The 13310-nt window shown below is 41.1% G+C and overlaps 1 non-coding gene across 1 annotated transcript; it reads right to left on the bottom strand.

Moving 5' to 3' along the window:
- Positions 1 to 1338: 1338 nt before the first annotated feature.
- LOC112793359 (small nucleolar RNA R71) lies at positions 1339 to 1446 on the bottom strand. The gene has a single exon (XR_003198055.1). It is a non-coding gene; the product is annotated as a small nucleolar RNA R71 (small nucleolar RNA).
- Positions 1447 to 13310: the final 11864 nt, after the last annotated feature.

The raw sequence follows: 13310 nt of genomic DNA on the forward strand, positions 1-13310 counted from the left end.
GAAGGACAGACTGGCGTTTAAACGCCAGCCAGGGTACCTGGTTGGGCGTTTAACGCCCAAAAGGGTAGCATTTTGGGCGTTAAACGCCAGAATGTATACCATTCTGGGCGTTTAACGCCAGGATGGCTAAGGGAGGAAGATTTTGTTTTCAAATCAGATTTTTTCTAAGTTTTCAGAATCTTTTCAAAATCAAATCTTTTTCAAATCAAATTTCTCAATCAAATCTTGTTCAAAATCAATTTCTTTCTATCTTTAAAGATACTTACTATCAATTAATGATTTGATTCAACATTTCAAGTATGTTGCCTTTTCTGTTGAGAAAGGTTTAATGTCTGAATCATATCTTTTCTTGTTAGGCAAGTCATTTATTTTTAAAATCATATCTCTTCAAGTTGTTTTCAAATCATATCTTTTAAAATTGTTTTCAAATCATATCTTTTTAATCATATCTTTTTCAAAATAAGCTTTCAATCAAATCTTTTTGATTTCTAATTTCAAAATCTTTTTCAAAAATCAATTTATTTCTTTTCCATTTTCATTTTCGAAAATTAAGTATTATTTTTCAAAAATGTTTTCAAATTTCCCACTTAATTTTCGAAAATCACTTCCCTCCTTCTCACATCTTTCAATTTATGGACTAACACTATCCCTTAAGGCAAAATTCGAACTCTATCTTCTTTGTTAAGTTCGAATTTTCCACTTCTGTCTTCTACTCTTCTTTTCCTCTGACACCTAAAGGAATCTCTATACTGTGACATAGAGGATTCCACATTTTCTTGTTCTCCTCTCTATCTTATGAGCAGGAGCAAGGACAAAGGCATTCTTGTTGAGGCTGATCCTGAACCTGAAAGGACCTTGAAGAGAAAGCTAAGAGAAGCCAAAGCACAACTCTCTTTAGAGCACCTGACCGAATTCTTCAAGGAAGAAGAACACATGGCAGCCGAAAACAACAACAATGCCAACAATGCAAGGAAGGTGCTGGGTGACTTTACTGCACCTACTCCCGACTTCTATGGGAGAAGCATCTCTATCCCTGCCATTGGAGCAAACAACTTTGAGCTTAAGCCTCAATTAGTTTCTCTAATGCAACAGAATTGCAAGTTCCATGGACTTCCAATGGAAGATCCTCATCAGTTCTTAGCTGAATTCTTGCAAATCTGTGACACAGTCAAGACTAATGGGGTAGACCCTGAGGTCTATAGACTGATGCTATTCCCTTTTGCTGTAAGAGACAGGGCTAGAACATGGTTGGACTCTCAACCTAAAGAAAGCCTGGACTCTTGGGAAAAGCTAGTCAATGCCTTCTTGGCAAAGTTCTTTCCACCTCAAAAATTGAGTAAGCTTAAAGTGGAAGTCCAAACCTTCAGACAGAAGGATGGAGAATCCCTCTATGAAGCTTGGGAAAGATACAAACAATTGATCAGAAAGTGTCCCACTGATATGCTTTCTGAATGGAGCATCATAGGTATTTTCTATGATGGTCTCTCTGAACTGTCCAAGATGTCTTTGGATAGCTCTTCTGGAGGATCTCTTCATCTGAAGAAGATGCCTACTGAAGCTCAAGAACTGATTGAAATGGTTGCAAATAACCAATTCATGTACACTTCTGAAAGAAATCCTGTGAACAATGGGACTAGTCAGAAGAAAGGAGTTCTTGAGATTGACACTCTGAATGCCATATTGGCTCAGAACAAAATATTGACTCAAAAAGTCAATATGATTTCTCAAAGTCTGTCTGGAATGCAAAATGCACCAAGCAGTACTAAGGAAGCTTCATCTGAGGAAGAAGCTTATGATCCTGAGAACCCTTCAATGGAAGAGGTGAATTACATGGGAGAACCCTATGGAAACACCTATAATCCTTCATGGAGGAATCATCCAAATCTTTCATGGAAGGATCAACAGAGGCCCCAACAAGGTTTCAATAACAATAATGGTGGAAGAAACAGGTTTAACAATAGCAAGCCTTTCCCATCATCTTCTCAGCAACAGACAGAGAGTTCTAAGCAGAATACCTCTGACTTAGCAACTATGGTCTCTGATCTAATTAAGACCACTCAAAGTTTCATGACTGAAACTAGATCCTCCATTAGGAATTTGGAAGGACAAGTGGGACAGCTGAGCAAGAAAATTACTGAACTCCCTCCAAGTACTCTTCCAAGCAACACAGAAGAAAATCCAAAAGGAGAGTGCAAGGTCATTAACATGGCCGAATTTGGAGAGGAAGGTGAGGCATTGAACGCCACTGAGGAAGACTTCAATGGGCGTGCACTGACCTCCAATGAGTTCCCCAATGAGGAACCATGGGAATCTGAGGCTCAAAATGAGACCATAGAGATTCCATTAGACTTACTTCTGCCTTTCATGAGCTCTGATGAGTATTCTTCCTCTGAAGAGGATGAATATGTCACTGAAGAGCAAGTTGCTAAATACCTTGGAGCAATCATGAAGCTAAATGACAAGTTATTTGGAAATGAGACTTGGGAGAATGAACCCCCTTTGCTCACCAAAGAACTGGATAACTTGTCTAGGCAGCAATTGCCTCAAAAGAGGCAGGATCCTGGGAAGTTTTCTATACCTTGTACCATAGGCACCATGACCTTCAAGAAGGCCTTGTGTGACTTAGGGTCAAGTGTGAACCTCATGCCCCTCTCTGTAATGGAGAAATTAGGGATCTTTGAGGTGCAAGCTGCAAAGATCTCACTAGAGATGGCAGACAACTCAAGAAAACAAGCCTATGGACTTGTAGAGGATGTTCTGGTTAGAGTTGAAGACCATTACATCCCTACTGATTTCATAGTCCTAGAGACTGGGAAGTGCATGGATGAATCCATCATCCTTGGCAGACCCTTCCTAGCCACAGCAAAGGCTGTGATTGATGTTGATAGAGGAGAGTTGATCATTCAAGTGAATGAAGAGTCCTTGATGTTTAAGGCCCAAGGATATCCCTCTGTCATCATGGAGAGGAAGCATGAAGAGCTTCTCTCAAAACAGAGCCAAACTGAGCCCCCACAGTCAAACTCTAAGTTTGGTGTTGGGAGGCCACAACCAAACTCTAAGTTTGGTGTTGAACCCCCACATTCAAACTCTAAGTTTGGTGTTGGGAGGTTCCAACACGGTTCTGAGCATTTCTGAGGCTCCATGAGAGTCCTCTGTCAAGCTAATGACATTAAAGAAGCGCTTGTTGGGAGGCAACCCAATGTTTTATAATTAATTATTTTCTTTTGTTATTTTATCTTTTTTGTAGGTTGATGATCATAAGAAGTCACAAAAACAATGAAAAAAGCAAAAACAAAATGAAAAACAGGAAGAAAAACAGCACACCCTGGAGGAAGATGCTGCTGGCGTTTAAACGCCAGTAAGCCTAGCAGTTGGGCGTTTAACGCCCAGTCTGGCACCCTTCTGGGCGTTTAACGCCAGAAAGGGGCACCAGACTGGCGTTAAACGCCAGTAAAGGGCAAGAACCTGGCGTTAAACGCCAGGAATGGGCACCAGCCCGGCGTTTAACGCCAGAAATGGCTCAAAACGTGGATTTTGATGCCATTTGGTGCAAGGATGCCTTTTCCTTGACACTACAGGATCTGTGGACCCCACAGGACCCTACCATCACTCTCTCTCTTCTTCCCCCATTCACCAATCACCTCAACACCTCTTCCCCAAAAACCCCTCACCTATCAAATCCCATCTTTCTCTTCACCACTCACATCCATCCTTCATAAATCCCCACCAACCTCACCCTTCAAATTCAAACCACTTTCCCTCCCAAACCCACCCATAATGGCCGAACCTTTACCCCCCTCTCTCCTATATATACCCTTCTTCAACCCTTCATTTTCACAACCTAAACACCACTTCTCCCCCTCTTTGGCCGAATTCACCACCATCTCCCTCTTCCTCATTTCTTCTTCTTCTACTCTCTTCTTTCTTCTTTTGCTCGAGGACGAGCAAACATTTTAAGTTTGGTGTGGTAAAAGCGTTGCTTTTTCGTTTTTCCATAACCATTATGGCATCCAAGGCCGGAGAAACCTCTAGAAAGAGAAAAGGGAAGGCAAAGGCTTCCACCTCCGAGTCATGGGAGATGGATAGATTCCTCTCAAGGGATGAATTTTCCTCCACAAAACTATTGGGAGCAACTAAACACCTCCCTAGGAGAGTTAAGTTCCAACATGGGACAACTAAGGGTGGAGCATCAAGAACACTCCATCATCCTTCATGAGATTAGAGAAGATCAAAGAATCATGAGGGAGGAGCAACAAAGACAAGGAAGAGACATTGAGGAGCTCAAGCACTCCATAGGATCTTCAAGAGCAAGGAAGAGCCGCCATCACTAAGGTGGACCCGTTCCTTGATTTCCTTGTTATTTATTCTTCTGTTTTTCGAATTTTATGCTTATGTTTATCCATGTTTGTGTCTTGTGATCATTAGTGTCTTAGTGTCTATGCCTTAAAGTTATGAATGTCCTATGAATCCATCACCTTTCTTGAATAAAAATGTGCTTAATTGAAAAAGAAAAAGAAGTGCATGAATTTTGAATTTTATAACAGTTTAATTATTTTGATGTGGTGGCAATAATTTTGTTCTCTGAATGTATGCTTAAACAGTGCATGTGTATCTTGAATTTGTGGTTCATGAATGTTGGCTCTTGAAAGAATGATGAAAAAGGAGACATGTTACTGAGGATCTGAAAAATCATAAAAATGATTCTTGAAGCAAGAAAAAGCTATTCAAAAAAAAAAAAAGAGAAAAATCGAAAAAAAAAAAAGGAAAAAAGAGAAAGAAAACGAAAAGAAATAGAGAAATAAGAGTTGTGATCCAAGGCAAATAAGAGTGTGCTTAAGAACCCTGGACACCTCTAATTGGGGACTTTAGCAAAGCTGAGTCACAATCTGAAAAGGTTCACCCAATTATGTGTCTGTGGCATGTATGTATCCGGTGGTAATACTGGAAGACAGAGTGCTTTGGGCCACAGCCAAGACTCAATAAGTAGATATGTTCAAGAATCATCATACTTTACTAGGAGAATCATTAACACTATCTGGATTCTGAGTTCCTAAAGAAGCCAATCATTCTGAATTTCAAAGGAGAGAGTGAGATGCCAAAACTGTTCAGAGGCAAAAAGTTAAAAGCCCCGCTCATCTAATTAATACTGATCTTCATAGATGTTTTTGGAATTCATTGCATATTCTCTTCTTTTTATCTTATTTGATTTCCAGTTGCTTGAGGACAAGCAACAATTTAAGTTTGGTGTTGTGATGAGCGGATAATTTGTATACTTTTTGGCATTGTTTTTAGTATGTTTTTGATATGATATAGTTAGTTTTTGGTATATTTTTATTAGTTTTTAGTTAAAATTCACTTTTCTGGACTTTACTATGAGTTTGTGTGTTTTTCTGTGATTTCAGGTATTTTCTGGCTGAAATTGAGGGACCTGAGCAAAAATCTGATTCTGAGACCAAAAAGGACTGCAGATGCTGTTGGATTCTGACCTCCCTGCACTCGAAGTGGATTTTCTGGAGCTACAGAAGCCCAATTGGCGCGCTCTCAACGGCTTTGGAAAGTAGACATCCTGGGCTTTCCAGCAATATATGATAGTCCATACTTTGCCCAAGATTTGATGGCCCAAACCGGCGTTCAAAGTCACCTCAGGAAATCCCAGCGTTAAACGCTGGAACTGGCACCCAAATGGGAGTTAAACGCCCAAACTGGCACTAAAGCTGGCGTTTAACTCCAAGAGGAGTCTCTGCACGAAATTTGCTTCATTGCTCAGCCCAAGCACACACCAAGTGGGCCCGGAAGTGGATTTTTATGTCATTTACTCATTTCTGTACACCTTAGGTTACTAGTTTTCTATAAGTAGGACCTGTGACTATTGTATTAGAAGTCTTTGGATCTTTATATCTTTTGATCACTTTAGATCTTAGATCATTGGGAGGCTGGCCATTCGGCCATGCCTAGACCTTATGCTTATGTATTTTCAACGGTGGAGCTTCTACACACCATAGATTAAGGTGTGGAGCTCTGCTGTACCTCGAGTATTAATGCAATTACTATTGTTCTTCCATTCAATTCCGCTTGTTCTTTATCCAAGATATCACTTGTTCTTCAACTTGATGAAGGTGATGATTGACGCCCATCACCATTCTCACTCATGAACAAAGTGACTGACAACCACTCTTGTTCTACTAGCATTCGAGGCTCTAGTGAATATCTCTTGGATTCCTGATTGCACGATGCATGGTTGATCGCCTGACAACCGAGTGCTCGCCTGACAAACGAGCCAACCATTCCGTGAGATCAGAGTCTTCGTGGTATAGGCGAGAACTGATGGCGGCATTCAAGAGAATCCGGAAGGTCTGACCTTGTCTGTGGTATTCTGAGTAGGATTCAATGACTGAATGACTGTGACGTGCTTCAAACCTGTAACTTACTGGGCGTTAGTGACAGACGCAAAAGAATCACTGGATTCTATTCCAGTAGGGGAGGGAACCACACCGGTGATTGGCAGCACTGTGACAGAGTGTGTGCATTAGCTTTCACTGCGAGGATGGGAGGTAGCTGCTGACAACAGTGAAACCCTACACGAGCTTGCCATGGAAAGGAGTAAGAAGGATTGGATGAAGACTGTAGGAAAGCAGAGAGACGGAAGGGAAGGCATCTTCATACGCTTATCTGAAGTTCCTACCAATGAATTACATAAGTATCACTATCTTTATCTTTTATGTTATTTTCGTTCATCACCATATACATTTGAGTTTGCCTGACTAAGATTTACAAGATGACCATAGCTTGCTTCAATACTAACAATCTCCGTGGGATCGACCCTTACTCGCGTAAGGTTTATTACTTGGACGACCCAGTGCACTTGCTGGTTAGTTGTGCGAAGTTGTGTAATGCCATGGTATTGAACACCAAGTTTTTGGGGTTCATGACCGGGGATTATGAGAGTTGTGAAAAGTATTGTTCACAATTTCGCGCACCACACGCCTTCCTCAACTCCGGCAGTTGAAGCCAGTCAGCCGGAATCTGATCTAGATGTCCAGATTTTGAACCGAGATGACGGGACAGTGGATGCAGTTCCCCTTCAGACTCGCCCTCTTTCTCCCCGAGATGCTGCTACTAGGAAGTCTTTGGATCCTCTATAATTTCTCTGATATATTTGTGTATAGCCCGGTTTTGTGGGCTTTTGAACTCTTTATTTTTGTATGTTTGTGATCTTTGACTTTGGATACTCCAGTTGCTATTTTAGCAAATTTTTTTTTGAAAAACAAAAATAGTTTCTCTTGCTCTTGTGGTCGGCTTCAAGCGGCCTCGTGAGTCTTGTTTTTTGGTAACTGCATTGTTTCTTTGTTATATGCTTGCCTGCAGCTTTCTTTAGCACTTTTCGGGAATCTTCAGAGTGTTTATTGTCCGACCTCTTTTGATTGCCTTTGTGCTTTGTTTATTTCCTGCCTTAGTTGAAGTGTCCCTTTTGAGGCTAGCTGTTTGTTTGAGTATTCTTCGATAGAATACTTTGTAAATTGATTTTGGCGAGGTCGTGGTCTTTCGGGTCGAGTTGTCTCCCTTTTGACGCGCGCCTTCTGTTAGTTGATTCTCTTAGTTGATCTTTTCTTGAGTTATTTCTGGTAACCCCTTGGGTTTACTTTTTATAACTCTATCGATTTTGGTCGCCTCGGGCTGACTTCTTCATGTCGATCTGCCCCAAGTTATTTTGAGTAATCCATTTTATTTGGACCTTGTCCGGTCTCTTTTTTTATGGATTTACTTTGTATAACTTTGTAGCTTTCTCGGCCGACTTTGTCGTATCAGTCCACTTGGAAGTTATTTCTAGTAATCCGCTTTGTTTGGACCTTGTCATGTCTCTTTTTACGGATTACTTTTTATAACTTTTTGTAGCTTTAGTCCGACTTCTTCATGTCGGTCCCTTTGGAAGTTATTTCTAGTAATCCACTTCTTAGGGCTGACCAGGCCTCTTTTTAGGGATTACTTTTTATAACTTTTTGTCGCTTTGATCTGGTCCGACTTCTTTTGCGTTGGTCCATTCCAAGTTATTTCTTAGCAATCCATTTTTGTTTCAGACCTCGTCAGGCCTCTATTCATGGATTGCTTTTTCTAACTTCTTGCATTGTTCTGTTTTTATCGCTTTTCATCTTTTGCCGATTTTGTAGAGTTTGATCCTCGCCTGGTCAATCTTGGATGAACTTGGTTTCATTCTGTGTCGATCACGTTGGGCAGTGAATTTGGTTTTCACTTTTGCCGATCTATAGCTTTATAATCGGGCGATAAATTTTGCATTTTCAGAATAATGCGTCTTGATAAAGAGTTTTTGTAGGAAATCTGAAAAACCTTATCCATAATAGAAAATATGTGAAATATATACATGTGGGTGCTTACCCTAGGTAATTTTGTAGATCTTGGCTTGGTGCCTCATTAAAAAACCTTTTTTAGGAAAAAGAGTGCACCTTTGTCCTAAGATCTTTAATTACCTTTTAACTATAATACCTTCTTAGGTTGCAAGCGTGCCATGATCCCGGTAGCTCTCGGCCCTCGAGTTTGGACACTTTTTAGTAACCCCTTTCCCAGTACCTCTGTGATTCGGTAGGGTCCTTTCCAATTAGCTACTAGTTTTTCCTCTCCGGGTCGACTTGTTTCGATATCATTTCGGATTAGAATGAGGTCATTGTTGGCGAAGCTTTGCTGTACTACCTTTTGATTGTATCTTAAGGCCATGTGGCATTTTAGTGCTTCTTCTCTGATCCGAGCTCTTTCCCGGACTTCTGAGAGTAGGTTGAGCTCTTCCCTTTGGAGTCGGGAGTTAGCTTCTTCGCTGTAGAGGATCGTTCTGGAAGATTGGTGCACGAAATTGTGATCACTACAACTCAAATAATCCATAAACTTGGTGTTCAACACCATGGCATAAACACAACTTCGCACAACTAACCAGCAAGTGTACTGGGTCGTCCAAGTAATAAACCTTACACGAGTAAGGGTCGATCCCACAGAGATTGTTGGTATGAAGCAAGCTATGGTCACCTTGTAAATCTTAGTCAGGCAAACTCAAATGGGTATGGTGATATACGAATAAAACATGAAGATAAAGATAGAGATACTTATGTAATTCATTGGTAGGAATTTCAGATAAGCGTATGAAGATGCTGGTCCCTTCCGTCTCTCTGCTTTCCTACTGTCTTCATCCAATCCTTCTTACTCCTTTCCATGGCAAGCTTAAGCAAGGGTTTCACCGTTGTTAGTGGCTACCTCCCATCCTCTCAGTAGAAATGTTCAACGCACCCTGTCACGGCAAGGCTATCCATCTGTCGGTTCTCGATCAGGCCGGAATAGAATCCAGTGATTCTTTTGCGTCTGTCACTAACGCCCCGCCTTCAGGAATTTGAAGCACGTCACAGTCATTCAATCATTGAATCCTACTCAGAATACCACAGACAAGGTTAGACCTTCCGGATTCTCTTGAATGCCGCCATCAGTTCTAGCCTATACCACGAAGACTCTGATCTCACGGAATGGCTGGCTCGTTTGTCAGGCGAGCACTCGGTTGTCAGGCGATCAACCATGCATCGTGTATCAGGAATCCAAGAGATATTCACCCAATCGAAGGTAGAACGGAGGTGGTTGTCAGTCACACGTTCATAGGTGAGAATGATGATGAGTGTCACGGATCATCACATTCATCAAGTTGAAGAACAAGTGATATCTTAGAACAAGAACAAGTGGAATTGAATAGAAGAACAATAGTAATTGCATTAATACTCGAGGTACAGCAGAGCTCCACACCTTAATCTATGGTGTGTAGAAACTCCACCGTTGAAAATACATAAGAACAAGGTCTAGGCATGGCCGAATGGCCAGCCTCCCAATGAGGGTTCAATCATCAAAACATGATCAAAAGATCCAAAGATTGAAAGATCTCCTAATACAATAGTAAAAGGTCCTACTTATAGAAAACTAGTAGCCTAGGGTGTACAGAGATGAGTAAATGACATAAAAATCCACTTCCGGGCCCACTTGGTGTGTGCTTGGGCTGAGCATTGAAGCATTTTCGTGTAGAGACTCTTCTTGGAGTTAAACACCAGCTTTTGTGCCAGTTTGGGCGTTTAACTCCCATTTTGGTGCCAGTTCCGGCGTTTAACGCTGGAAATTCTGAGGGTGACTTTGAACGCCGGTTTGGGCCATCAAATCTTGGGCAAAGTATGAACTATCATATATTGCTGGAAAGCCCAGGATGTCTACTTTCCAACGCCGTTGAGAGCGCGCTAATTGGGCTTCTGTAGCTCCAGAAAATCCACTTCGAGTGCAGGGAGGTCAGAATCCAACAGCATCTGCAGTCCTTTTCAGTCTCTGAATCAGATTTTTGCTCAGGTCCCTCAATTTCAGCCAGAAAATACCTGAAATCACAGAAAAACACACAAAATCATAGTAAAGTCCAGAAAAGTGATTTTTAACTAAAAACTAATAAAAATATACTAAAAACTAACTAGATCATACTAAAAACAATGCCAAAAAGCGTATAAATTATCCGCTCATCACAACACCAAACATAAATTGTTGCTTGTCCTCAAGCAACTGAAAATCAAACAAGATAAAAAGAAGAGAATATGCAATGAATTCCAAAAACATCTATGAAGATCAGTATTAATTAGATGAGCGGGGCTTTTAGCTTTTTGCCTCTGAATAGTTTTGGCATCTCACTCTATCCTTTGAAATTCAGAATGATTGGCTTCTTTAGGAACTCAGAATCCAGATAGTGTTATTGATTCTCCTAGTTAAGTATGATGATTCTTGAACATAGCTACTTATTGAGTCTTGGCCGTGGCCCAAAGCACTCTGTCTTCCAGTATTACCACCAGATACATATATGCCACAGACACATAATTGGGTGAACCTTTTCAGATTGTGACTCAGCTTTGCTAGAGTCCCCAACTAGAGGTGTCCAGGGTTCTTAAGCACACTCTTTTTGCCTTGGATCACAACTTTATTTCTTCCTTTTCTCTATTTTTTTCGAATTTTTTTTTTTTCTCTTTTTTTTTCAAAAATATTTTTTTTTCACTGCTTTTTCTTGCTTCAAGAATCATTTTTATGATTTTTCAGATCCTCAGAACATGTCTCCTTTTTCATCATTCTTTCAAGAGCCAATATTCATGAACCACAAATTCAAAAGACATATGCACTGTTTAAGCATACATTCAGAAAACAAAAGTATTGCCACCACATCAAAATAATTAAACTGTTATAAAATTCAAAATTCATGCAATCCTTTTCTTTTTCAATTAAGCACGTTTTTTATTCAAGAAGGGTGATGGATTCATAGGACATTCATAACTTTAAGGCATAGACACTAAGACACTAATGATCACAAGACACAAACATAGATAAACATAAGCACTAAAATTCGAAAAACAGGAAAATAAAGAACAAGGAAATTAAAGAACGGGTCCACCTTAGTGATGGCGGCTTGTTCTTCCTCTTGAAGGTCCTATGGAGTGCTTGAGCTCCTCAATGTCTCTTCCTTGTCTTTGTTGCTCCTCTCTCATAATTCTTTGATCTTCTCTAATTTCATGGAGGATGATGGAGTGTTCTTGGTGCTCCACCCTTAGTTGTCCCATGTTGGAACTCAATTCTCCTAGGGAGGTGTTTAGTTGCTCCCAATAGTTTTGTGGAGGAAAGTTCATCCCTTGAGGAATCTTAGGGATCTCATGATGAGTGGGGTCTCTTGTGTGCTCCATCCTCTTCTTAGTGATGGGCTTGTCCTCATCAATAGGGATGTCTCCCTATATGTCAACTCCAACTGAATAACAGAGGTGACAAATGAGATGAGGAAAGGCTAACCTTGCCAAGATAGAGGACTTATCCGCCACCTTATAAAGTTCTTGGGCTATAACCTCATGAACTTCTATTTCTTCTCCAATCATGATGCTATGAATCATGATTGCCCGGTCTATGGTAACTTCGGACCGGTTGCTAGTGGGAATGATTGAGTGTTGAATAAACTCCAACCATCCTCTAGCCACGGGCTTGAGCTCATGCCTTCTCAATTGAACCGGCTTCCCTCTTGAATCTCTCTTCCATTGGGCGCCCTCTTCACATATGACTGTGAGGACTTGGTCCAACCTTTGATCAAAGTTGACCCTTCTAGTGTAAGGGTGTTCATCTCCTTGCATCATGGGCAAGTTGAATGCCAACCTTACATTTTCCGGATTAAAAACCAAGTATTTCCCCCGAACCATAGTAAGCCAATTCTTTGGATCCGGGTTCATACTTTGGTCATGGTTCTTGATGATCCATCCATTGGCATAGAACTCTTGAACCATCAAGATTCCGACTTGTTGAATGGGGTTGGTAAGAACTTCTCAACCTCTTCTTCGGATCTCATGTTGGATCTCCGGATATTCACCCTTTTTGGGTGAAAAAGGGACCTCGGGGATCACCTTCTTCAAGGCCACAACTTCATAGAAGTGGTCTTGATGCACCCTTGAGATGAATCTCTCCATCTCCCATGACTCGGAGGTAGAAGCTTTTGCCTTCCCTTTCCTCTTTCTAGAGGTTTCTCCGGCCTTGGATGCCATAAATGGTTATGGAAAAACAAAAAGCAATGCTTTTACCACACCTAACTTAAAAGGTTTGCTCGTCCTTGAGCAAAAGAAGAAAGAAGAGAGTAGAAGAAGAAGAAAATAGAGGAGAAGGGAATGGCTTTGTGTTCGGCCAAAAGGGTGGGTTTGGGTGGGAAAGTGGTTTGAATTTGAATGGTGAGGTAGGTGGGGTTTTATGAAGGATGGATGTGAGTGGTGAAGAGAAAGATGGGATTTGATAGGTGAAGGGTTTTTGGGGAAGAGGTGTTGAGGTGATTGGTGAATGGGTGAAGAAGAGAGAGAGAGTTGTAGGGTAGGTGGGGATCCTGTGGGGTCCACAGATCCTGAGGTGTCAAGGAAAAGTCATCCCTGCACCAAATGGCAAGCAAAATTGCGTTTTTAGCCATTTCTGGCGTTAAACACCGGGCTGGTGCCCATTTCTGGCGTTTAACGCCAGCTTCTTGCCCTTTTCTGGCGTTTAACGCCAGTCTGGTGCCCCTTTCTGGCGTTAAACGCCCAGAATGGTGCCAGACTGGGCGTTAAACGCCCAACAGCTAGTCTTACTGGCGTTTAAACGCCAGCACGCTCTCCTCCAGGGTGTGCTGTTTTTCTTTCTGCTTTTCATTCTGTTTTTTCTTTTTTTATTGATTTTGTGACTTCTCATGATCATCAACCTACAAAAAAAATAAAATAACAAAAGAGAATAGATAAAATATAACATTGGGTTGC

The sequence above is a fragment of the Arachis hypogaea genome, chromosome 3, assembly GCF_003086295.3.
Source record: "Arachis hypogaea cultivar Tifrunner chromosome 3, arahy.Tifrunner.gnm2.J5K5, whole genome shotgun sequence".
Lineage (NCBI taxonomy): Eukaryota > Viridiplantae > Streptophyta > Magnoliopsida > Fabales > Fabaceae > Arachis > Arachis hypogaea.